Source organism: Phocoena sinus, chromosome 8 (genome assembly GCF_008692025.1).
Source record: "Phocoena sinus isolate mPhoSin1 chromosome 8, mPhoSin1.pri, whole genome shotgun sequence".
Taxonomy (NCBI): Eukaryota; Metazoa; Chordata; class Mammalia; order Artiodactyla; family Phocoenidae; genus Phocoena; species Phocoena sinus.
The window spans coordinates 82249867-82275441 of record NC_045770.1 but is presented as its reverse complement, the minus strand read 5'-3'; positions in this window follow the sequence as shown (position 1 = coordinate 82275441).

Here is a 25575-nt window from a genome sequence, read left to right as displayed (position 1 = left end):
CAGCCGAGGAGCCGTGATGCAGTCAGAGTGTAGCCTCTCTTCTTTTTAATGCTGTCCTTCTTGGTCTCTGTGCTCCAGGCGGGTGCTTCAGCCCCACCCCTGGGTTCTGGGATTTTCATAATGGTGTTTTTGTCTACGCATAATTGCTAGTTCTTCTCGTGCGAGGAACCAAAGTCAGGATCAATCGATAGCACCATCTTGATGATGTCACCAAAACTTGTTTTGAAAAGACACTGTCAAATAAAGGGAAAAATAATCCACAGGCCGAGGGAAAATATATATATATATTTTTTGCGGTACGCGGGCCTCTCACTGCTGTGGCCTCTCCCGTTGCGGAGCACAGGCTCCAGACTTGCAGGCTCAGCGGCCACGGCTCACGGGCCCAGCCGTCCCGCGGCATGTGGGACCCTCCCAGACCGGGGCACGAACCCATGTCCCCTGCATCGGCAGGCGGACTCTCAACCACTGCGCCACCAGGGAAGCCCCAAGGGAAAATATTTTTGAAACTGATAGCTGATAAAGAAATTGTATCCAGAATAGAGAAAAAACTTTTACAACCCAGTAATAAGATAACTCAGTGTTTAAAAAAAATGGACTAAGGTATGAATAGACGTTTAATCAAGGAACATATACAAATAGTAAATATGCACATGAGAAGAGGCTCAACATCATTAGGCATCAGGGAAGTACAGTGAAGGGCCACTGCCCACTTAGTGGAATGACTAAAATTAAAAAGTCTATAATAGCAAGAGTTCGTGAGGATGAGAAGCAACTGTAACATTCATGCGTTGCTGTGGGAATGCAAAATGGTGCAGCCATTTTAGAAAACATTTCGGCAGTTTCCTATAAATTTAAATATCCACTTAACATCCTGTCTGGCAGTACTACTCCTACATATTTATCCAAGAGTAAAAACAAAACAAACCCCCAAAACCCCATATTCACACAATGATTTGTACCCAAATGTTAAGAGGAACATAATCTATAATGGCCATATGTAGAAACACTCCAAATGTCCATCAGCTGGTGAATGGATAAGCAAATTATGATATCCATCCAACGGAATGTTACTCAACAATAATGTGGGGCAGGACACCATGTACCAGTAATCACTGCCAGGGTAGGACTGCAACTACTTGGAGGACAGGAAAGATCATCACAATGCCAGCTCCCAGGAATAGAAGTCCAAACACTTTCCCCCACTATAACTTGGTATCAGAGTTGCCGGGGAAAACACAGCACAGTCAAACACTGGATGGAACAGTGCTTTCACTCACATAGAGAAGAGACAGCAAGATCAGCTCGTGTGTGTGTCCATCTCTAATGGCTAGCAGATGCCCCTGGCAGCTGACCAGGGAAATTGGCCTGTGTGCACCCCTCTTGTACTGCAGCAGCAGGACACTGACTGACCTCTCCTGTGTGGAGTCTGAAATACTGAAACCTGGGGCCATGCTTGAGAGCCATTGACATACATGCTTAAGCAGAACAAAGGAACACTCATTCAGCATGAGACAGTGAAAGCAGTCAGCCTGGCACAGGCTGTGTGGGCTCCTTATCTCTTGGTAAGGAAGTTTTCCAGGCCTAAGGCCCATTTTTGTGTGACCGAGCAGAGGTTGAAAGACTGCATGTGTGAGACTGACTTTCCTAACAAATAAAAAGGAACAGGTGAATATCAAAGCTCAGTAAAATAAGCCAAGACCCAAAGACTATATTCTGCGTAATTTCCATTATAGGGGATTGGGGAAGGAGATTGACTGTGAAGGAGCATGAGGGAACATTTTGAGGTGGTGAAAACATTCTATATCTGTATGTGACAGTTTTATAAGATTATGTATTTTTCAAAATTCATCGAATGTACGCTTACACTATGGATACAGCAGTCAGTAATATAGGTAAGGGGCTTGCCCTCATGAAGCTTATATCCTCTCTCTACTTACCTATGCATCGCCTCAAACTAATAGAGAATTTTATTAATTTATGCTGATCATTGGCCAAAACCTACTTGTTAGGAGGCTTCTTTTAGGCTATAGGACCCGTGTCTGTAGCAGCTGTTCCAAATCCCATGGTAGTGCCCGTGGTGGCTACCGTAAGTGTATTAGTTTGCTGCGGCTGCCATAACAAAATACTGTAGGCTGGGCTGAAACAACAGAAATTGATTTTTTCACAGTTCTGTAGGCTAGAACTCTAAGATCTAGGTGTTGTCAGGTTTGGTTTCTTCTGAGGCCTCTCTTCTCAGCTTGCAGATGGCTGCCTTCTCACTGTGTTTTCACATGATCTTTCTTCTGTGTGCATATACCTGTGGTGCCTCTGTGTGTGTCCACATTTTCTCTCATAAGGACACCAGTCAAGTTGAAGAAGTCCCATCCATATGACCTCATTTTAACCTAATTACGCCGTTAAAGGTCTTATCTCCAAATGCAGTCTCAGCCTTGGGGGTTAGGGGTTCCATGTAAAGATCTTGGAAGAACACAATGTAGCCCACAACACATGGTGTCATGCTTTTCCAGGCACCCCTTCCATGCATCTGCTGAGCATCCTAAGCACTACTTGTTAAGTTCTTGAGAAATGAATCACAAGGTGATTTGGGGAAAAAGTCTCATGCACTTTACATCATTTAGAATGTTGCAAGGACAATAAACAGGGATTACAAAGAAGCACCAGTCTCCAAAGCACCAGGCACCATAACCCAGCCTGAGGAGTCCCCTTTTATAGGTCTCATGGGCCCCCTCCTGGGGATTCCACATATTTTCCTTTGAGCTTTCTTCAAGCAGGGGATATACACAGCAGGTAACCTCTGGGGGTGTATCCTGATTTTCACCTGTTATTCCTTTTTCTATAAGTAACTTTTAGTATCTTAAAAGCGTGGCTTTTGAATAGCACTAAAAGGAATGTGGGCCCCCCTATATCTTGAGTGTCTAGCTCAATATCCGTCCAATTATGGTTCCTGGAGGTATCTTCTCTTCGAATTGGCTGTAAGCTTCTTAAGGGCAGTGGTTACTCCTGTTATGTTTCTTGGTACCTGTTGTAGTAGTACCAAGCTTAGTACCATGAGTGTAGTAGAGACTAAATAACTATCTGTTTAATAGATATTTTACAGATGAAGTTGAGAGACTCTCAAAGGCATGAAATATGTTTCTCAGCATCCCCTTTACTACATGGTCCTCGGTGAGAGTTTGAGGTGGAAGAGAAGGAGAAGTACCAGAGGCAGTTGAGGGTAGATATGAAGGCAGACAGAGGTTCCAGCTGCTTCTAGATGAGCTTGAGAATTATCACATTGGTCGTGCATACTGTGTGCGGGCTTCTCATTGAGGTGGCTTCTCTTGTTGCAGAGCACAGGCTCTAGGTGCATGGGCTTCAGTAGTTGTGGCACGTGGGCTCAGTAGTTGTGGCTCGCGGGCTGTAGAGCACAGGCTCAGTAGTTGTGGCACACGGGCTTAGTTGCTCTGCGGCATGTGGGATCTTCCCAGACCAGGGCTCGAACCCTTGTCCCCTGCATTGACAGGCGGATTCCAGACCAGGGCTCGAACCCTTGTCCCCTGCATTGACAGGCAGATTCTTAACCACTAAGCCACCAGTGAAGTCCCCAAAGTGAACTCTTGAGACTCACCTGTTGACTGTGAGCAGACTGGGTGAGTTTGTGTGAGGAGCTTCCCAGAGGCTCACCAGATTGTTAGCAGCTTTTGGTTCATCTCTTGAAAACCATCCACATTAGTACTTCAGGCTGGGGTAGTTGGTGGCAATTTTCCTGACTTCTCTCCCAAGTCTTCCAACTTTGGTAAAGCTCTAATTCTCGTGCAGACCTGTCCTATCTGGAATACGAGGAGGGACTTCGGCTTTCCCCTTTGAAGTCCAGTTGGTACACAAGACCACTCAACTGAGCAGAATTATAAACTGCTCCAGTCAGAGAACGATAGAATTAGAAGATAACTTAGAGATCTCTAAGTACATTTCTTATTTTACAAATGAGGAAACAGGGCTCAAGTAATTTAGTGATATGTAAGAGAGAAGTAGAATTGTACTAAGAATCTGATTTCAATCCAATGCTTTTCTATTTTTATCATACTATATTTGCCTTTAGAAATGCATAAAGATAAAGAGGGATTTTTAAAATTTAGGCAATTACTTAAGCATTTATTTATTTTATGAATGTGAGATATTCTTTCTTTATAGATATCTCTATCTTTGTCTATCTACCTATCTATCTATCTACCTACTTACCTACCTATCGGGAGAGAGATCAGCGAGAGCACCAGAAAGCATTTGCTGGAATCCAAGGTTGAAGTATGTCTGTGAAGAGAAGATTGTTCAAGTTTCTTAGGACAATTTAGAGAAGAAGCAGCTAAATAGAGAAGCAGGGCAGCCTGGAAATGAAAGGGCCATATTAAATAATCTTCCAAAGCTCAGGATAGATCAAAATAATAATGAAAAAGAATATGGAATAAAGTTTCATTAACTCAGATACCTTATGATGATGAAAGTGAGGAAATTACCAGGATGTCCTATGTTGGGGGACTGATTAAATAAGTAACAGTACATGTTACGATAGGATTTTGTACATCTATTAAAATGAGCTTAATAATGATTTAAAAATAATATTAGAAAATATTATTGACATAGTGATGACTGGAACACAAAAAGGATTCAGAATTATCAATAAACTGTCACCTTGACTCTATTTGATATGTGCAAAGGACAAAGGAAATTTGCCAAAATTATACTAGTCTCTGCTTGGGGAGTGGGATTGTAGGAAAACATTTTTTTGCATTTATTTTCTCTTGCCTAAACTTTCCAAATTTTCTACAATGACCATATTATGTTTATCATCAGAATTAAAATTAGAGGGGAAGAAACTCATGGTTTCAAGAAGTAAAAAATTAATAGAATAGTTAATCAAGGACAAGGTGAAGTTGTTTTCCTGAAGAAAATATCAGCTACATCTTTTTCTCTTCGTGAACTGTTATCATAGTAGAATATTTGCAGTAAAGCCTTAAGGCCTGAATGGCTGGGTAACTGGCAGTTTTTAAGAGGTTCTGTCGTGCAGTCAGAGAAGTGCATAGATTCTTTCGTTTGGTGTGACATGTAGCAAATGAGGATGGAGGGCTATTTTCTTAAATGATTCTGGAATGGCTCCTAAGCTTTTTTTTTTTTTTTAAGTCAAATTTTGAATTTTTTACATACACCATGGGAAATCTTTCAGGTTCTTAGAATGTTCACAAGAAAACATGCTGAGTAAAACAGTCTCTTTGTTAGGAAAAAACATGCTGCTTACCTTCACAAATTCCCTTTTAACTCCCCAGATATTCATGACCACCACTGAAGCATCTCTTTACAGAATTCCCAAACATCTTTTTGTAGGTCAATAAACCTCTAGGGTTGATATTTGACTTTGATTCATTTTGTAGAAATGTTCAAAAGGATGGAGCCAGTGCCTCCCATTTCTCTTATTGTGTGGCTTGTTGACATTTGAATTTTCAAAATATCAAGGGTTTCTCCAATGTGACTCATTTGAATCAGTTGCTTTTTTTCCCCCTCTGAATGATGGGCTGCTGATTCAGAACTATGTGATAAAATTAGAAGTACGAATATTTCATTCAGTCTACTTTTAAAAATCTGTTCTTTCATTTTTGGTATCAATTGGCAAACTAATTTGATTATTCAATTTGGTACAGAACTTTGTATTTTAATTTTATTCTTATGAACAAATAGCCTGAAGCACATTGATAAAATCTGTATTGGAAATGGCACCATTCTGGGACTCTGGCTATCTAGGTCATAATATTATCTCTATCACTAACTTCCTAGGTAGGCTGGGCTCTAAGCTGTTGGCTCTTGGTTTTAGTACTTGTAATATGAGAGGCGTTGGACTATATATCAGTCAGGATAGGCTAAGTTATGCTGCAGTAATAAAGAGCACCCATATTACAAGGCTTGAAACAATCAGAATTTATATCTTGCTTCTCCTATTGGTAACCATCATGAGTCATCTGGGATCGCTGCTTCCAAGTCATCATCCTCCTCAGGCTGACAGAGCGGCCATTACCTGAAACGTTGGTGAGACCATGGCAGAAGAAAAAGAGAAGATGGCAGAGCATGCACTGGCTTTTAAAGCCTTTGCCCAGAAATGACACATGTCACTTTCTTATATGTTATATTGGCCAAAGCTAGACTTATGGCCAAGCCTGACTTCAAAGAAGGGAAATTCGATATTGGTAAAACAATGCAGTCTATTGGTAATCTATAAAGGTCCTTTAATTTCTAGTAGCCTGTTTCTAAAGTGCATTGAGGGACTTCCCTGGTGGTCCAGTGGTTAGGACTTCACCTTCCAGTGTGTGGGGTGGGGGGATGGGTTCAATCCCTGGTCGGGGAGCTGAGATCCCACATGCCTTGCGATCAAAAAGCCAAAACATAGGGCTTCCCTGGTGGCACAGTGGTTGAGAGTCCGCCTGCCGATGCAGGGGGCATGGGTTCGTGCCCCGGTCCGGGAGGATCCCACGTGCTGCGGAGTGGCTGGGCCCGTGAGCCATGGCCTCTGAGCCTGCGTGTCCGGAGCCTGTGCTCCGCAACGGGAGAGGCCACAACAGTGAGAGGCCCACGTACTGCACAAAAAAAAAAAAAAAAAAAAAAGCCAAAACATAAAACAGAAACAGTATTGTAACAAATTCAATAAAGACTTTAAAAATGGTCCACATCAAAAAAAAAGAATCTTAAAAAAAAAAAAAGTACATTGAGAGTGGTTATGACAAACATTTGCCTTGAGAACAAATATGTGCTTTGCAGCAAAGATGGATGATATTTTGGGGGAAATTTTTATTGAGATAATTGTAGATTCACATGTAAGTATGAGAAATAATACAGAGAGATCTGTGTACACGTTACCAGTTTCTCCTAATATTAACATTTTGCAAAACTGTACTATGCTGTCACAACCAGGATACTGACATTGACACTTACCCATCTATTTTATTCAGATTTTCTGGTTTCACTTGAACTCATGTTTGTGAATGTGTATTTAGTTCTCTGCAGTTTTATCAGATGCGTAGGTTCAGGTGTCCTCCACCACAGTCAGAGTACTGATCAGTTTCAACATCACAAGAAACCTTCATGTTGACTTTTTATAACCACACCCATCTCTTCCTACCATTATTACCATTACCACTTGTGTTCTCCATTTCAAAATTTTGTGATTTCAAAAATGCTATATAGGGCTTCCCTGGTGGCACAGTTGTTGAGAGTCCGCCTGCCGATGCAGGGGACGCGGGTTCGTGCCCCGGTCCGGGAAGATCCCACATGCCGCAGAGCATCTGGGCCTGTGAGCCATGGCCGCTGAGCCTGTGCGTCCGGAGCCTGTGCTCCGCAACAGGAGAGGCCACAACAGTGAGAGGGCCGCGTACCACACACACACAAAAAATGCTGTATAAATGGAATTATGCAGTATGTAACCTTTGGGGATTGGCTTTTTTCATTTAACGTAATCTCCTGGAGATTCATCCACATTGTATGTATCGATAGTTCCCTTTTATTGCTGTGTAGTGTTCACGGTATGTCTCTATCTCAGTTTAACAACTGCCTGTTGAAGGATATCTGGGCTATTTCCAGTTTTTGGCTAATATGAATAAAGCTCCTTTGAGTATTTTTGTATAGGGTTTGTGTGAAAATAAGTTTTCATTTCTCTGAGATAAATACTCAAGAGTGAAGTTTCTGTGTAAAATGATAATTGCGTGTTTAGTTTCATAAGAAGTTGCCAAACTGTTTTCTAGGATAGCTATACCGTTTTACACTCCCACCAGCAATATATAAAAGATACACCAAATGCTTGCCCGCATCTGGGACTGTCATTATTCTTTATTCATCAGCCATTCTGATAAATGTGTAGTGATTATCTCATTGTGGTTTTAATTTACATTTCTTTGATAGCTAATGATTTAAAAAATCTTTCCAAGTTCTTATTTACCATTTGCATATCTACATTTGTGAAGTATCTGTTTAAGTCTTTTGCCTATCCTTTTTGTTTTAATATTTATTTATTTTTATTTATTTATTTTGGTGTGTCAGGTCTTAATTGTGGCATGCAGGATCTTCATTGCGGCACGTGGACTTCTTAGTTGCAGCATGTGGACTTCTTAGTTGAGACATGTGAACGCTGAGTTGTGGCATGCATGCGGGATCTTGTTCCCCAACCAGGGATTGAACCTGGGCCCCCTGCATTGGGAGCACAGAGTCCTATCCACTGGACCACCAGGGAAGTCCAATTTGCTTGTTCTTTATTGGATTTTTTTCTTACTACTGAGTTTTGAGAGTTCTTTGAATATTCTAGATACAAGTTTTTTGTCAGATATATGATTCACAAATACGTTTTCCCAATCTATTGCTTGTCTTTTAATTCTCATTGCAGTCTTTTGCAGAACAAAAATTTTAATTTTGATGACACCCAGTTTATCATTTTTTCCCTTTTGTGGATTATGCTCTTGGTGTCATCTAAGAAACCTTTACCTGTCCCTACGTCTTGAAGATTATCTCCTCTTTTCTAAAGAGTCTGACTGCAGGACAAAATCCTATGTGTGGTCTTTCAGGCCCAACCATAGACAGTTACAGGGTTGTGACTGGAAGTCTGCATGAGGGCGGGGAGGTTGTCCACCCCACACCAGCTGGCACACAGCCAGTGCACTGTAGTTTTCTTGAAGGAGTTGCTGTCAAGGCCCCCACTAGTAAGCCATGCTTGTGTGCATATCTGCATTCCTAGCCCAGTCACCTCGAGTCAGAGACCTCTTTATTGGGAAGCTTGGCTGAGACACTTCCCAAGCACCTCTGCTGAGACCTCTTTATTGAGGTCCTTGGCTGAATTACATTTCTCCACTTTGCCTCAGAACCTTTCCGCTCCTAGCCTTTCCCCAGCCCATGAATCCATAAAGAGGCAGGAACCTTTTGTTGAGGGCTCCTGAGCAGTGACACAATGTTCTCAGGCTGTGCTGGATCCACCTGATCCTCACCTTGGGCCATTTTGGGGGGGAAATATATAACACTAGGGAGCCAGCACCTCTTGATTACACTGTCACATTAAGTTAATAAAAGTTTGATTTTTACTTTTGGTTTGGCACATTGTCCTAATTGAGCACCTCAATGCCTGATTGCTTGACATTTTTTTTTTTTAAAGATCACACTATTAGTATTTACATTTAATTGCATGATTCTTTTTTTTTTTTTTTTTTTTTTTTTTTTTTGCGGTACACGGGCCTCTCACTGTTGTGGCCTCTCCCGTTGCGTAGCACAGGCTCCGGACGCGCAGGCTCAGCGGCCATGGCTCACGGGCCCAGCCGCTCCGCGGCATGTGGGATCTTCCCGGACCGGGGCATGAACCCGTGTCCCCTGCATCGGCAGGCGGACTCTCAACCACTGTGCCACCAGGGAAGCCCCTGCATGATTCTTGAGTTGTTTTGTATAAGGTGTGACATTTAGGTGGAGTTTCTTTTGTGTGTGTGTGTGTGTGTGTGTGTGTGTGTGTGTGTGTGCACCTATGAATATCCAATTGCCCCAGCACCACATTTTATAGTCTGTTCTTCCTCCATTGAATTGCTTTTGTACCTATGTGAAAAATCAGTTGAGCATATTTGTTATTTGTGTGGGTCTATTTCTGGTTTTCTATTTTGTTTAGTTGGTCTGTGTGTATATCCTTCTGCCAATACCACACTGTCTTGATAACTTGTAGCTATATACTTGTAGCCTTAATATCAGGTAAAGTGATTCCTTTCACTTTATTCTTTGTCAAGATTATTTTAACTATTCTAGTACCTGTGTTCTTTTTGCATATTAGAATAAGCTTGTCTCTGTTTACCAAAAAAACCTTACTAGGGTTTTGATATGAATTGTATTAAGCGTATAGATCACTTTGGTGGAGAACTGATAGCTTTATGTTGAATCTTCCAATTCATGAATATAGTATGTCTCTCCATTTATTTAGGTTTTCTTTGATTTCTTTCATAAGCATTTTGTAATTTTCTGCAAACAGATCCTATACATGTTTTGTTAACTCTGTACCTAGAGATATCATTTTCTTCAGAGTGACTGTAAATTGTATTGTTTTAAAATTTTGTATTCCATATGTTCATTGTTAGTGTTTAAAAATGCAATTGGGGCTTCCCTTGTGGCACAGTGGTTGAGAGTCTGCCTGCCGATGCAAGGGACACAGGTTCGTGCCCCGGTCTGGGAAGATCCCACATGCCGCGGAGCGGCTGGGCCCGTGAGCCATGGCCGCTGAGCCTGCGCGTCCGGAGCCTGTGCCCCGCAGCGGGAGAGGCCACAACAGTGAGAGGCCCGCGTACCACAAAAAAAAAAAAAAAAATTGCAATTGATTTTTGTGTGTTGACCTTGTATCATTCAACCTTGAGAATTTTAGAAGGTTTTTTGGTTAATTTCTTGAGATTTTCTATGTAGACAAGCATGTCATCTGTCAAAAGAGAATGTTTATGTTTTATTCCTTCCTTTCCATTCTGCATGCCATTTATTTCTTTTTCTTACTGCACTGGCTGAAACTTCTAGTATTATGTTGAAAAAGAGTGGTGAGAATGAACCTTCTTGCCTTATTCCTGATTTTGGGGAGAAAGATACAAATTTTACCATTAAGTCTGACATTAGTGTAGGTTTTTGAAGATGCTCTTTATCAAATTAAGATAATTGCCCTCTATTCCTAAATTGCTGAGTCTCGTTTTTACTGTGAATGGTTGTTGGATTTTGTCAAATGATTTTTTTCTGTTTCCGTTAATGTGTTAACGTGATTTTTCTTCTTTAGTCTGTTGATGCAGTAGATTACATTGATTTTTTTAAAAATTAATTAATTAATTTATTTTTGGCTGCCTTGGGTCTTTGTTGCTGCGTGAGGGCTTTCTCTAGCTGCGGCAAGCGGAGGCTACTCTTTGTTGCGGTGCGCGGGCTTCTTATCGCGGTGGCCTCTCTTGTTGTGAAGCATGAGCTCTGGGCGTGTGGGCTTCAGTAGTTGTGGCACGTGGGATCAGTAGTTGTGGCTCACAGGCTCTAGAGTGCAGGCTCAGTAGTTGTGGCACACGGGCTTAGCTGCTCCACAGCGTGTGGGATCTTCCCAGATCAGGGATCGAACCCGTGTACCTTGCATTGGCAGGCGGATTAACCACTGTGCCACCAGGGATAATTCAAAAACATTGATTTTGAATGTTGAGCCAACCTTACATAGCAATAAGTCCTACTTGGTTGTGGTGTATAAATATTGCTGTATGTTGTTTGGAATTGATTTACTGATATTTATTGAAGATTTTTGCTTCTAAGTTGATGAGAACCATTGGTCTATAGTTTTCTTTTTTCTTTTTTTTTCTTTTTTATTGTCTTTCTTTTTTATTTAAACTATCTTGGTTTGGTATACTGGCCTAATAAAGTGAGTTTGTAAGTGTTCCCTACTCTTCTATTTTCTGGAATAGGCTGTGTAAAATTGATGTTAATTCTTTAAATGTTTGGTAGAATTCTGCAGTGAAATCATCTGGGCCTGGAGATTTTTTTGTTGGGAGCTTTTAAATTACAGATTTAATTTTTTTAATGAAAATATATCTATTCATAATAGATAGTTCATCTTGATTGAGTTTTGGTAGTTTGTGGGTTTCAAGGAATTGGTCAATATCTTTTAATTTGTAGAATGTATGAGCATAAAGTTGTTTGTTGTATTTCCTTATCTTTTTAATGTCTGTTGGATCTGTAGTGATATCCTCAGTTTAATTCCTGATATTGGTTATTTGGGTCTTCTCTCTTTTTTTCAGTCTTTCTAGAAGTTTACCAACTTACTGATTTTTTTCAGAGAACCAGCTTTTTGTTTCATTGATTTTCTCAATTTTCCTATTTTCAATTTCATTGATTTTTACTCTGATATTATTATCTTTATTGTTTTTTGGGATTATTTACTCTTCTTTTTCCAGTTTTTTGAGGTAGGAACTTAGGTTATAGATTTGAGACTTTCCCCATTTCAAATGTAAGCATTTAGTGATAAAAATATCCCTCTCAGCACTACTTTAGTTGTATCCCACAAATTTTGATATGTCATACTTTGATTTTCATTCAGTCCAATGTATTTTTCACTTTTCTTGAGATTTCCTCTGACTCATCAATTATTTAGGAGTTTTCTGTTTAATTTCCATGTGTTAAGAGGTTTTCCTATTGTCTTTTATTATTATTGTTTTTTGGTAATTGATTTCTTGTTTGATTCCACTTATATTGAAAAACACACTCTGAATGATTTTAGTTCTTTTAAATTTGCTGAAGTTTGTGTTATAGCCCAGGATATAGTGTATCTTGGTGAATGTTCCATAGGCACTTGAAAGAAAAAGATTTATTCAGCTGATAGTGGTGGAATGTTCTATGTAAGTCAATTAGAACCTCTTAGTTGATTGTGTTGTACAGATTTTTTAAATTCTTTCTGCTTCCCTCTCTTGTAGTTCTGTCACTTGCTGAGAAGAGGGTGTTGAGGTACTCAACTGTAATTGTAGATTTGTCATTATGTCACTGCCTTCTTTGTCTCTAAGTAATTTTCTTTTCTCTGAAGCCTACTTTATCACATTTTAACATAGCTATTCCTGCTTAACATTTTTTTTATTAATATTTCCATGGCATACCATTTAACTTCCTTTTACAAACTACCTACGTTATTGAATTTAAAATGAGTTTCTTGTAAATAGCATATGGTTGGGTCATTTCCTTTTTTATTTTTTTAAGGGGTGCTGCATGGCATGTGGGATCTTAGTTTCCTGACCAGGGATCTAACCCATGCCCCCTGCATTTGAAGCACGGAGTCTTAACCACTGGACCACCAGGGAAGTCCCTGAGTCATTTCTTGGCACATTCTTGAGGGAGGTGTGAAGGGACGGTGGAGGGGTCTGGCCACTTTTTGCTGTCAGGGCTCCTGATCATCCCAGCGGTGTTGGGCTTACAGGATGTTTTCACAGGGCCAATCATGGGGAGGAATAAGCCTTACTAGGTTGGGGGTTGGTAAACACAGGTCTGGGTTGCCTTCTTCTCTTGGGTGGATGTCCAGCTGCTGTGTTTTTCCTCCAGTTAGGATCCACATAAGTTACTTTCTCCTCACCACCTTTTAGAATTCTCCTTTGGTTGCCTTTTATGTTCTTTCCAGGATTCATATCTCAGCAGGGAGAAGCAGGGGGAAATGAGTCAATACCATCTTGTACAGACTGAAAGTCAATATACTTTCTATGTCAAATTACTAGATTATAAATTCATTGAATGTAAGATCTGCCTTATACTTCTCAGTATCTTTCACAGTCCATAGTACAGTTTTTTGTATATTATAGCTTTTCCATAAATATTTGCAATTTTAAGTTGGAATGTTTACAATTGTGAACTCTAGGTTATTTCTAGACCCAGTAACTGGGTTTAAATGTCCATTTGTAATTGTTTTTATACTGAATAACAATCTTCCTTATTGATTATTAAGTGAATGCTTCTGTGTCATTTTGGCAAAACTTATAGTGCTGTCACCATCTTTGGGACATTGCTCATCCTACTTTTCTTTCAGGATTTCTGTATGTTGGATCTAGTGACTACAACTTAAGGACTTTTCAAATTATTTGTAGATCCTGTAAACAAAGATCGTAATGGTAAACTGTTAATATGGAAACAGGATCCCGTTAAACTAAATTTACGTTCTGAAATAGATGAAATATTTATTTCAAAGTCAGCTATAGTAAGACAGAGAAAAAGATCTAGAGATTTTGAAAGTAAGACATAAGAACTTGTCTTTTAAAAACATTGTTTTCCACTAAAAGGAGATTAGCATGTGATTTGGTTTAACATCATTGAATGCACTTGGCTTGATCCCTGCTGGAGCTGAGTGACATACACTGGTTTGCTTTTCCGGCTTTACCTCACAAATGATAACTTGTCACATATAATTACCTTTTCTATAGCAATTTCAATAGTTCATTTGCCTGTCGCGTTTCAGAGAACTCTAAACCTTTCTTCATGTATCTTTTAAGCGGGCCGAAATGCTCCTCCCCCATTCCATCCTGTGCAGCTGGTATATAGTAAAATACTCACTTATTATGATCAGTGGCTATATATTCCAGTTACCACATTTCTTTCATAAATACATTTCCTTTAAATGATTTAACTTTTGGATCTGCCAAAGTCATTTTGAATGTGGCACTGTTCCAAGTGAGTAGGATGAAAAGTCATTTAGAATAAGGAATCTAGGGGTCAGGTTTTTGCTTAACAAGAATGTCAGTTACTGAGATGACCAGAATGCTCAGATGAATGGATGTGAAAATGTATAAAATCACTCAGAACTCAAATGGAAGTTAACATGAAATATTTGAAGTGGACATGTATTTCTCCTTTCTTCTGTAGCTTTCATCATCTGTACTGTACAACCTAGCACTTGATTGTATTTTGTTTTCTAGTGTTTATTATCTCCTTTGGTTAAGTATTATTTTACTTGACATTATATACAAGCTGCTTATAAATCAGAATTAAGTCTCATAATTTATCTGCTTTCTCCTTTATCCCTTCAACTCTTCCTTTTGATAAGATCTTGTATTTCAGACGTTCTGGCCAGCAATAATTTTAAAGGTTCTACCATGCTGTCCCACAAACCATCAACATGTCTCAAAATTCCAACACCCCAGTGTTTAAACTAGATCCAACAAACTGGATCTCATAATTGAAGTAAAACTGCAATTCTTTGGCAAAATGAACTGTATTAATATTTGTGTTTTCTGCTCTGCTTATGGAGCTAACAATAGATAATCATGCTGATATTGAAGGCAATGGCCAGAGTGATGTATTTTATTTATTTTATTTTTATTTTATTTATTTATTTAGTTTTTGCAGTACGGGGGCCTCTCACTGTTGTGGCCTCTCCTGTTGCGGAGCACAGGCTCCGGATGCACAGGCTCAGCGGCCATGGCTCACGGGCCCAGCCGCTCTGCGACATGTGGGATCTTCCAGGACTGGGGCACGAACCCGTGTCCCCTGCATCGGCAGGCGGACTCTCAACCACTGCGCCACCAGGGAAGCCCTATTTTAAATCAATTTTTGATTCAGAAAATACATTCTTCTATCCATAGTTCCTAGTTCAGTACCTGGTTACATTATAGGATGTTAGGGGATGAAATATATTTATCACGGTTTCCATTGTTGCTGAAACCTAGGGGAGAGGAAAGAAGGAGATAATTTCACCAGTAGTATATTCAAATTTATATTATAATCTTAAAAATAATTTTCTATATCTGTTGACTTTAAGTGTGGGAAATGAATATCTTTAAGAGTGGGTGTGATAAATTCTGTTTTGTTGTTGTGTCTTTGGAGAGATCTCTTAGGTAAGTGGAAATATATTTTAATGCTGTTTTCCCTGGGTGAGTAAGTGACATTCTCTCATGAAACAATAATCTATTAGAACAGAAAGGAATCATCAGGACTATCTAGTTTAAAGATCTGTATTTACAATTTTCAATTTTAGTAATGGAACCATTTTTCAAACAAGGGAGAGGATCCTGAGGACATAGTGTGAGAATTCTTCCGGACTTCGGTGTACTTGAAGCTGGTACCATGCTAGCCCTTCTTAATTATGTGTATTACAGATCTCCTCATTTGCTTGAGTTTCTGGCTCTTGTAAACAAACAAAACAAAACAAAATTCTTGACAAATGTAATAAGTTTATTTATAGTAAAATTGAGAGTGAAAAATTATAAAGTATCTTAAGGCTTATTCTATCAAATTTCACCCATAGTCTGTGATAGTTACTTTATTTAATATTCAGCGAGTGATTTTTGAGTGCCTACCATATGTCAAGCCCTGAAATTTTAGGCTCTGAAGACAAAAGTACAAACAAGTACTTTTGTAGTTACCATCCTCAAGGGGTGCTTAGAGTCTAGAAGATTTAGCATCAAAAACAGACATTAAATTATCTCCTGAAAGCATCCTGAATTTTTTATCATGGAACTGTGCAGACAGGCCATAAACTGTCCTGATTCAGGTCCCATGTACCTTGAGTCTAGCCAGTCATGTTTTACATTTCACAAAAGTATTCGTATTTGAGATATGAATCTCGACTGGAAGAGTTGGACCCACTTTTGGGGAAGGAGGATGAGAGCCTTTGACAGGTGTGTTAGTTTTCTATTGCTGCCATAACAAATAATTACAAACTTAGTGGCTTAAAACAACACAAATTATTGTTTTACAGTTGTGTAGATGTTCAGCACAGGTCTCACTCAGCTAAAATCAAGGTGTCAGCCAGGCTGTGTTTTTTTTTTTTTTGAAGCTTTAGAGGAGAATCTATTGCCTTGCCTTTTCTAGCTTCTAGAGGCCACCCACCAGCCTTAGTTCATGGCCTCCTTCCCATCTTCAAAGTCAGCAAAGGCAGGTCAGGTCATTCTTACATTGCATCACTCTGACTTTCCATAGTCACATCTCTCTCTGACTCTACTCTTCTGCCTCCTTCTTCCACTCTTTTTTCTTTTTCTTTTTTTTAAGACACACCATGTGGTTGCAGGATCTTAGTTCCCCCAACCAGGGATTGAACCTGGGCCCCCAGCAGTGGAAGCACGGAGTGCTAACAACTGGACCCCCAGGAATTACACCTCTTTCACTTTTAAGAATCCTTGTAGTTACATTGGGGTCATCTAAATAATCCAGGGTAATCTCCCCATTTTAAGATCCTTAACATTAATCGGTTCTGCAAAGTCCCTTTTGCCATGTAACATAATATATTCACAGGTTCCAATGTTTAGGGCATGGATATCTTTGGGGGCCATTATTCTGCCTACCACAGTAGATTATATAAGCTTAAAGATAAAGGGTCCTGATATGGCTTGTAATTCACTATTAGAAATTCAGGACCATGTCACCTTCACATTTAGCCGTTCCAGCTATAGAGGCTACTAGTCTTATCACAACATGGAGTAAAAGAATGTTAAGTTGGCTGGTGTTATAATCATTTCTATTATGGTCTAAATGTTTTTGTCCCTGCTCACCCTCCCTCCCTCCAAATTTATATGTTGAAGTCTCAACCCCCAATGTAACAATATTTGGAGGTGGTGCCTTTTTGGAGGTAATTAATTAAATTAGGTCATAAGGGTGAGGTGCTGATCTAATAAGATTAGTGTCCTTATAAGAAGAGACATGAGAGAGTCCTTTATCTCTTTCTCTTTCTCTCTCTCTCTCTTCTCCCTGCTTCTCTCTCTCCCTCCCACCCTCATTCTCTGTCCTATGAGAACACTGTGAGAAGGTGGCCATCTACAAACCAGGAAGAGAGCTCTCACCAGGAACTGAATTGGTTGGCACCTTGATCTGGGACTTCTAGCCTCCAGAACTGGGAGAAAATAAATTTCTGTAGTTTAACCCACCTACTCTGTGGTATTTTGTTATGGCAGCCCAAGTGACTAAGACAGACTATGGGTCAAGCAAGATGATTGGCCAGAGACAACCCAGAAACTAACCCCATTACCATAAAACCTGAGACTGCGAGCCACGTTGGCAGAGCAGTTCTCCTGGTTCCCTTACCCTGCTGCTCTCCACCTGGGCACCCCTTCCCAGTAAAGTCTTTTGCTTTTTCAGCACGTGTGTCTCCTCAGACAATTCATTTCTGAGTGTTAGACAAGAGCCCACTCTCAGGCCCTGGAAGGGGTCCCCCTTCCTGCAACAAAATCACCCAGTCTGTGGTATTTTGTTACGGCAGCCTGAACTAAGACAGTTTCCCAAACTGCTTTATTCCCTTCTTCCTTTTTCAGTCACTGGCCTGTCTCCTTGCAGCTTCTGCCCATTTGTCTTTGTCCCAACTTTTATTTAAGAAAATAAAAAAGGACATAAAACATGTTCAAGCCTGGATGAGAATGTAACATTTTGCCCAGAGGAAAATTAAATTGGGAAGCAGCATTCTGCAGGTGCATATTAAGTGAACTGGTGGGGAAAGTATAATTTAGGAGATGGTGAAATTGCATTTGAGTGGAGATGTCATCTCACAGTGCCTGTGTTGATCTAGAGATCATTTTCATTTTAGTTGCTTGCATGTGTCATGTACCAGCACTCCCCACTACATTTCTTTTGGGATCATCAAGAATAGATACTCAAGAATGATTTGCAGATCAGTGTACAGCTAGGAGAAGGTTCCTGCATTGAACTAAAGACAGGGCAAAAATAAAAATCATGGGCATAATGTTTTTCTTTCATTTTTAATCAGTTGATTTCTCACAATGTATTAGGCAGTAAAACACGATGTTTAAAACTGGGATTTCAAGATCTCAAAATGTAATAGATTTCAGATATCAGAATGAGCCCTGAGATAGACCATCCTCTTGGAATATCAGAGCAGATGGCCAAAAACTTCATAGAGAACCTCTAACCCTCATTAAGGATTAAAAAAATGTAGACGGTTGTTTTGTCAAGCCCAGGTCTGTGTGCCTGATGCACAGTGAGGCCAAACAAACTGAAATGTTGGAGTGTGGAGCAGAAAAAGGTTTATTGCAGGGCCAAGCAAGGAGAACAGGCAGCCCAGGCTCAAAAGATCCAAACTCCCCAGTGGTTTTCAGGGAAGAGTTTTTAAAGGCAACGTAACAAGTGGTGAGGGCTGCAGGGCACATGACTTTCTTCTGAGTGGTTGGCGGTGAGGTAACAGGGTGGTGTTCCAAAAATCGCAGTCAGCTGCCCTCTCGTTCCAGCCAGTCTGGAGTCTCAGCATGTAGTTAGCATCTTCCACCTGGGTGGGGGCCTTAGTTACTGCAGAACAGCTCAAGGATTTGCATCAGATTGTTAAGTACATCCCTTGAGGAGGAACTGAGACTCTGTCTTATGGCAGAACAGTTGTTTCTTGACTGATTTTCCTTTGTTTCTGCACTCCTTCACTTCCCTAATTAGCAACTACTTGAATCTGCTGTTTGGAACTCAGGGAAGACCTAGGAAGCTAAAGGGTTTTTCTACAAATAGGAGACAGGGGGACATGGAGGGGCTTTTGTACCTGGGAGGGCCCCTCTGGGCCCTGCTCGGTTTTAGTTGGAAACGAGATTTTACAAAGAGGAATACTTTGGAGAAATTCCCACTCTATCAACTCTTGCTGAGGAGGCAAGACAGAGAGGTACCCTCTCGTTTCAAGTTCAAGGGTGGGAGGCTTCAATGTAACCATTCAGAGAGCTTGATACACATTCCCTAGAGTTGGTGGATGCAGTGGCTGATTTCTGACTTGTGCCTGAGAAAGCCAGAAGTCAAGAAGCTGGCTAAAGCTTCCTGTGACCTCAAGGTAGAGGGCTGGATCTGATCTTGGGTGGCCTCGGCCTGCAGCGGCTCGAAGAAAGATTTCAGTTCCCCGGCCAGAGATTGAAGTCGGGCCATGGCAGTGAGAGAACTGAATCCTAGGCCACAAGACTACCAGGGACAGTGGCCAGTGACAAGACCCTGACCTGTCAGCTTTGTAGAAATGAATTCCCACAAAGAGATGGAAAGTGGTGAAACAAGTACAGTGTTTATTAGGAGGAAAAAGGGTATGTGTGGATAGGTACACAGGGGGGCTCAGAGAAAGAGTCATGCCCTCGTGGTAGTTTGAATCACATATGGGGCATTTCTTCCAGGTTTCCTTTGGCCAGTCATCTTGCTTTGCCTGGTTCTGAGTCTGAATTTGGTTTATCTCAGGGTCCTCCCACGTGTGTGCACGCATCCCTTAGCCAAGATGGATTCTAGCGAAGAGGCCTATGGTTAGGTTGACAACACCTACTATAGGGTGACACCCCCCCTCCCATTTTGACCTTCAAGGAGGCTTTCTGTGCACGTGAGGTCGGGAAGGTCTCCTTGACTTGGAGAATAAGGAATATGTGGTCTGTTTGTCTCTTATCTGGGCAGTGCTCAGCTTCTCTTCCCTCCTGTTATTGCCTTCATCTTGGACTATCTGTCCACAGGGGACAAACTCCAGCTGCTCAGCCTGGGGCCCATCTATCTCCTGCCGCAAATCTGGAAAGCAACTGCTCTCGTCTCCAGTATTGGGCCAATGATTCAAGAGTTCTGGGATCTGAGTAGGAAACCCACTTCAGGAGTATCTATTTAATAAGGGATCCTGCTTAAGAGGGTTTTTGCCAGAGGCTGGAGGTGTAATGTTGGGTGAAGGAGCTGAGGGAGGTCAGGAAAGGCCTGCTTATGGAGATGCACTACCCACGTCAAGGGAATTATGTTGGAGGGTCCGAGCAGAGGAGCCTCTGAAGAACACAGACACATTCTCAGGAAAGAGTCAGCCTCAAATGATTGTCAGGTCCTAAGAGCAGACAATCATCTTTTTTGTCCTTTCTTTTTTCCCTACTATTCTGCATCCTAATCCAGAGGGGTCAGCAACCTTTGGGTGCAAATCCCAGATGGAGAGAGAGAGTTAAGAATCATGCCCCCACTCCTCCAACGATTGGAAAAGTTTAATATCACCTCCCGTTGAAGTTTTTAGTATTAGCTGGAACTGAAGCTTTGGGGTTACTGTCATGTTTGTGGAGTAATAATGAAGATTTTATTACTCAGGAGTGACCAGTGGTATTCTGTAGCCTGATACATTTTCATGCAGTGGCTGCAGAACGACAGCTACTTCTGAGCAAATTCAAAGGGACAGGGGGGAACAAAATAAAGTTGCTTTTAGGATTATACCCCGTGAATCCTGCTTGTTTGGTGTACCGATGACAGAAGCATGTGATATTCATCTTTCCTTTTTTTTTTAATTTCAATTTTGTATTTTTTGGCTATGCCGCATGGCATGTGGGATCTTAGTTCCCTGACCAGGGATCGAACCTGCGCCCCCTAAGGTGGGAGCATGGAGCCTTAACCACTGGACCACCAGGGAAGTCCAGTAGCATGTAATATTCATCCCTTGGGGCCAATGTACAGAAAATAGACTGAATTCAGATCAATATGCATATCTTCAAAAGGATGAGTCACCTTTTCTTTTCAAATGCCGAACGACAACTTAGAGCTTTTCAATGCCATTAAAATCGTTGGGTCTGACTTCAGATAAATATTTATTTTAGATACAGCAATCAATCTGCCTGCCATGTTCAACTTCCCCTTCTAAACTGCCTTTTCACTTCCCCCTTGCTCAAGAAAACAGCATCAGGCTGTTCTTTGCTGGTAAGAGGCCACTGTAGGAACAAAGGTTGTATCCTTTGTTGTATCCTGCTTCCAGAGGCAGCTTGATACTAGGGTACTCAGAAGTCTACTGTTGGGGTACCTAGTGGCCTTCATCATTGCTTTGTGTGAAGAGCTCTACCAAACAGAGATGGTAACATTTGAGTCCATCAAATCCTTTCTCTTGGAAATTTAAGCTGAGAGACTCAAAAAGAAGTTCTGATGGATATTGGGTGCTGTGTTGAAAGGAGCCCATGATTAACAACACATCCATACTGAGGATATTGGAACTGCTATGCAGAGAGAAAGGCATGCTAGTAATGAACCTTGGGGGCCCCTGACTGCCTTGATCCTTTTGGGTGTTCTCATTTTAGTTCCAATTCCACGAACATCCTTACAATAAAAGCTTCCTTTCCTGTAAAAGAAACTTGATGAGTGTCTGTCCTTTGCCAATATAAAAGCTCTGGCTGGAAGAATATGGTAAACTTCACGCAGCAGCACTGAGTTCACTGCACGCTCATTGCAGCCACATCTTCAGTATTTACTTGTATCTCAGCTCCAGTGTGAGGGGCCCTTGTCTTTCTGCTTATTTTAAGGACAACTGACTTCCTAGATGCAACATCTATTATTTCAGTTGGTTCTGAATGTTTATTATTTTCACCATTTAATGTGAGCTGATTGTCTAAATACCTGTGTCTTCACATGGGCCAGCAGACCATATTCTATATACAGGCTTTACATGTGATCATTACATATATTGCTTCAAAGTGGCTCAGATTTTTTTTTATTATTATTGATCTTATTTGCTGATCTTTTCAGCATCTATATTGAAGATTGAGAAAGAAATGCTAATGGGGTAAAGACATTGTGCTCTAGATTTTGAAAAATTATATTAAGATGGAAATAGATATGTTCCATGTACAGGAGCCTTTGAAGACTTATTGCTTAATAACCCCAATTCTTTTCCTAGCTCCTCTGTGCTTCACCAGTCTCCCTGGTACTAATCTTTAATATTTGGTCTAACCAATATTACCTCTCCCCCAGGATCAACCACTGTTTCCCCAAAGTGGGTTGAGGCTTTGAAGTAATCTCATTTGAAAGGCAGCATTTAATCCTAGTGCCATGTGAGTTCCTGGATTCATTAATCCAGTTCCTTATCAGTGAACTGAGGGTGAACAACATTTTAAGTTCTAGCCAAAGGTTGCCCAGAGGTCTACCTCTACATGGACCCCACCCCCTAAAATACCCTTGCAGTGAAGCTTGTGGAGAAACAGTGGAGCACAGTAGATAGCACGCAGGCCTTGAAGTCATGAGAACTTCCTGAATTCTGTATTCCCCAGTTAGTAGCTCTGTGATCATACTGCCTCAGGGAAAGGGACTTTACCCAGGGAACAGGCAGGAGGCACTAGCTTGACTTTTTATGTAGGGTTTTTCACTAGACAGCAGGGCTCTTCAGTGTCATCCCCTGAATCCATTTTCAGACTGAAAGACGAAGGAAGTTCCATTTAGGGAAATTACACACACACAGGCACATATATCTGGGATCAAAGTTAAAGTACTAATTAACAAGTCTTTTTCTTTTTTGACCAGAAGCTGGTGATCTAGGGTGTATATGGGAACAATAGTAGATTACTTGTTTTGTGCTTGGTTCATGTGGCTTGGTGTGAAACATTGTATTTAAGTTCCTGAGATACTGTGGATACCTGTTAAGGTAGCATTACCTGCTGTAACATAAACCCTCAAGTCTCAGTGACTTAACACAAGAGAAGTTTATTTCTTGCTGACATTAAGCCCTCTCAGAGGGAGCAGGTGTGTGGGTGTATGTGGGTCCTCTGGTCATTCAGGGATACAACCTCATGGATGCTCTGCCATCTTCTATACAGGGCTTCCATGCTTGCTTTAAGCATGAACATTCAGCCATTCAAGAGGGGGAGAGAGTGGATTCACCTGTGGGAAGGGTTTATGAGCCAGACCTAGACAGAGTGCATATCATTTCTGATAACCTCCATTGCTAGAATTCAGTTACATAATTAAACCTTTCTACAGGTGAGGCTGGGACAAGTACATTATGTATGTCCCCAGGAAGACTAGAGAAAGGGTTTTGGTGAACATGGAACAATCTCTGTCACAGTCCAAATCTCTGAGAACAAATACAGTTTCATCTTTCTCCCTCAGATGGAACCACCTCCTTCCCTCTCCAAAGATCTCATCCATCTCTAAATCCAATTCCCCATTTTCCAGATGAGCCTCCTTATGGGATGGCAACCCATGAACTAAAAAGACAAGTTATCTTTTTTGTCTCCCTCCATTCAGTATTCAGTGATGAAGTTGGGACACTTCCACACAATAACACTGTTCACAGTAACACTTCCATTCATAAAAAGGAAGACTAGAAAACATAGCTCACTGGATTAAGCAATGATCAAACCCTTCTTGGCAAGCTCTATGGAATCCTGCTTCTTGGCAGTGGAGGAAGTTCCTTAATTAGATGATGATTCTTCTGGAGGAACATTCTTTCCTTGTCCATTGTTCTCCATAGCTCCTGGCTCCATCATCTAGAAGGTTCTTCCATATCCATTATCTTCCACAGCCACATTTGAAGTAGGTATTGGAGAGATGCCATCCTTGGGGTTGTATAGATTTAGTAGCCTACTTCCTGCTTGTCAAGTTAGGGGACCCAAAGGTTGTGCAAACAATCAGGCAATTTTAGTCTGGTCTTAGTTTTGTTGGCAATAAACTCCCTTAAAAGCAACTTTCATTTGGTTCCTGGTGCCTATAAACACATCTAATGTTCTCTTCTTAAACATAATTATCAATCTTAATATATATATATTTTTGCTTCCTCACAATTTAATGGTTCTACCACAAGATAAAAGACCTGGGTGGGAAGGCCACACCCTAAATCTGTCGTACCTCAGGGCTGAATCTTAATGGCTTTTTCCTCAAATTTATCTTATCTCTTATTATTTGGGATCTAGAAGCAATAGGCTTTGATATACCACCAAGGCTCCAAATTCCTGCACTTTCTCCATTTCCTTTTACATCCCATTGTAAACAAGCCATCTCTTTAATAACTAGGAAGTAAAGGTCCAATCCCATTAACATTCAGACTCTTTGTAAACCTTTCCCTTACAGCATGAGTTGTCACACTTTTTCTATTAAAGGTCTAGATGTAAATATGTTAGACTCTGTGGACCATATAGTCTTGTCACAGCTACTGAATCCTGCTGTTGTAGTACAAAAAAAGCCTTAGACAATATGTAAACAAGTGGGTATGGCCGTGTTCCAGTAAATTTATTTTGAGAAGAGGGTCAGATTTTGCCTCTGGGGCATAATTTCCTGACCACCAAGCTAAAGCTTCAGTAGGCATGTGGTTCTTCGTGTTTTCACAGGGGAAATTTTTACTCTGATTATCACTCTTATTCTGTTGCAGGACCACTAAGCCAGTGCCATATACACTAAGTTTTCTGTTAAAGCAGCCCTCCACATCCAGTACCAATTAATGTATTATTAAAATAATGCAATTTTTCCCTAGCATATAAACCCACAAAACTCAGCAACTTAACCGATAGAAGCCAAGTCCATCTGGTTTGCTATAAAGGGTTGTTGATGTTGGGGCACACCATTCCATGTAGACATTCAGGAATCCAGGCTGATGATGATCCTGTTATCACCCACACAAAGCTTTCAAGGCCACTGTGGATGGTGACATTCAGCCAATAGAGGAAGAGAAGGAAAATCCTTATGAGAGGATTTTGTGGGCCAGGTATGGAAATATCTCATTGTACTTCTGCTCACATTTCATTGGCTGGAATATGGATATACCTGATTATGAAGAAAGCTGGGAAATGTAGTCCAGCTTTACAGCCAGGAAGAAATAGGCACAAATCCTGGTGCACACTGAATTCTCTGCCACAGTCCCTAAGTGAATATTAATGACTGAGCCTTTCCTCACTAGCTGTGTGAGTTTAGGCTTAGAGCCCATTTCATTTTTCTTACAGTAGACATAAAATCAGAATTAAAAATATAAGGCACATAAAGATGCCTTGTTAGTTTCAAATCGCAAGCACTTTACATGCCTGCAAGAATCTAGTAAATACCTGCATAGCCCTCTCCCAGATTTATGTATATTAACGTTATACCATATTTGTGACTCAGATTTATTTTAAGATGTAAACATTACAGATATAGTTTGAGGCCCCCTAAGTACTTCCATTCCTCTTTCTCTTTCCTCACTGTCATGAACCCAGTGTCTATTAATCTTATGTACTGGCATCACATTTTTTTATCACTTGGAATTCAGTGCTGCTGACTTACTGACTAGTTTACAATCATAGCCACATCTCCTGTGGGATGAAAGGCATGGTATTATGGCTAAATCATTTCAGGAGTGGAAGGCACAAAATCCTCCCTCAACCCTCACAGCTGGTCTCTAGGTCCAGAAGCCTCTTGGGGAAGAGGGAGATACGAAGT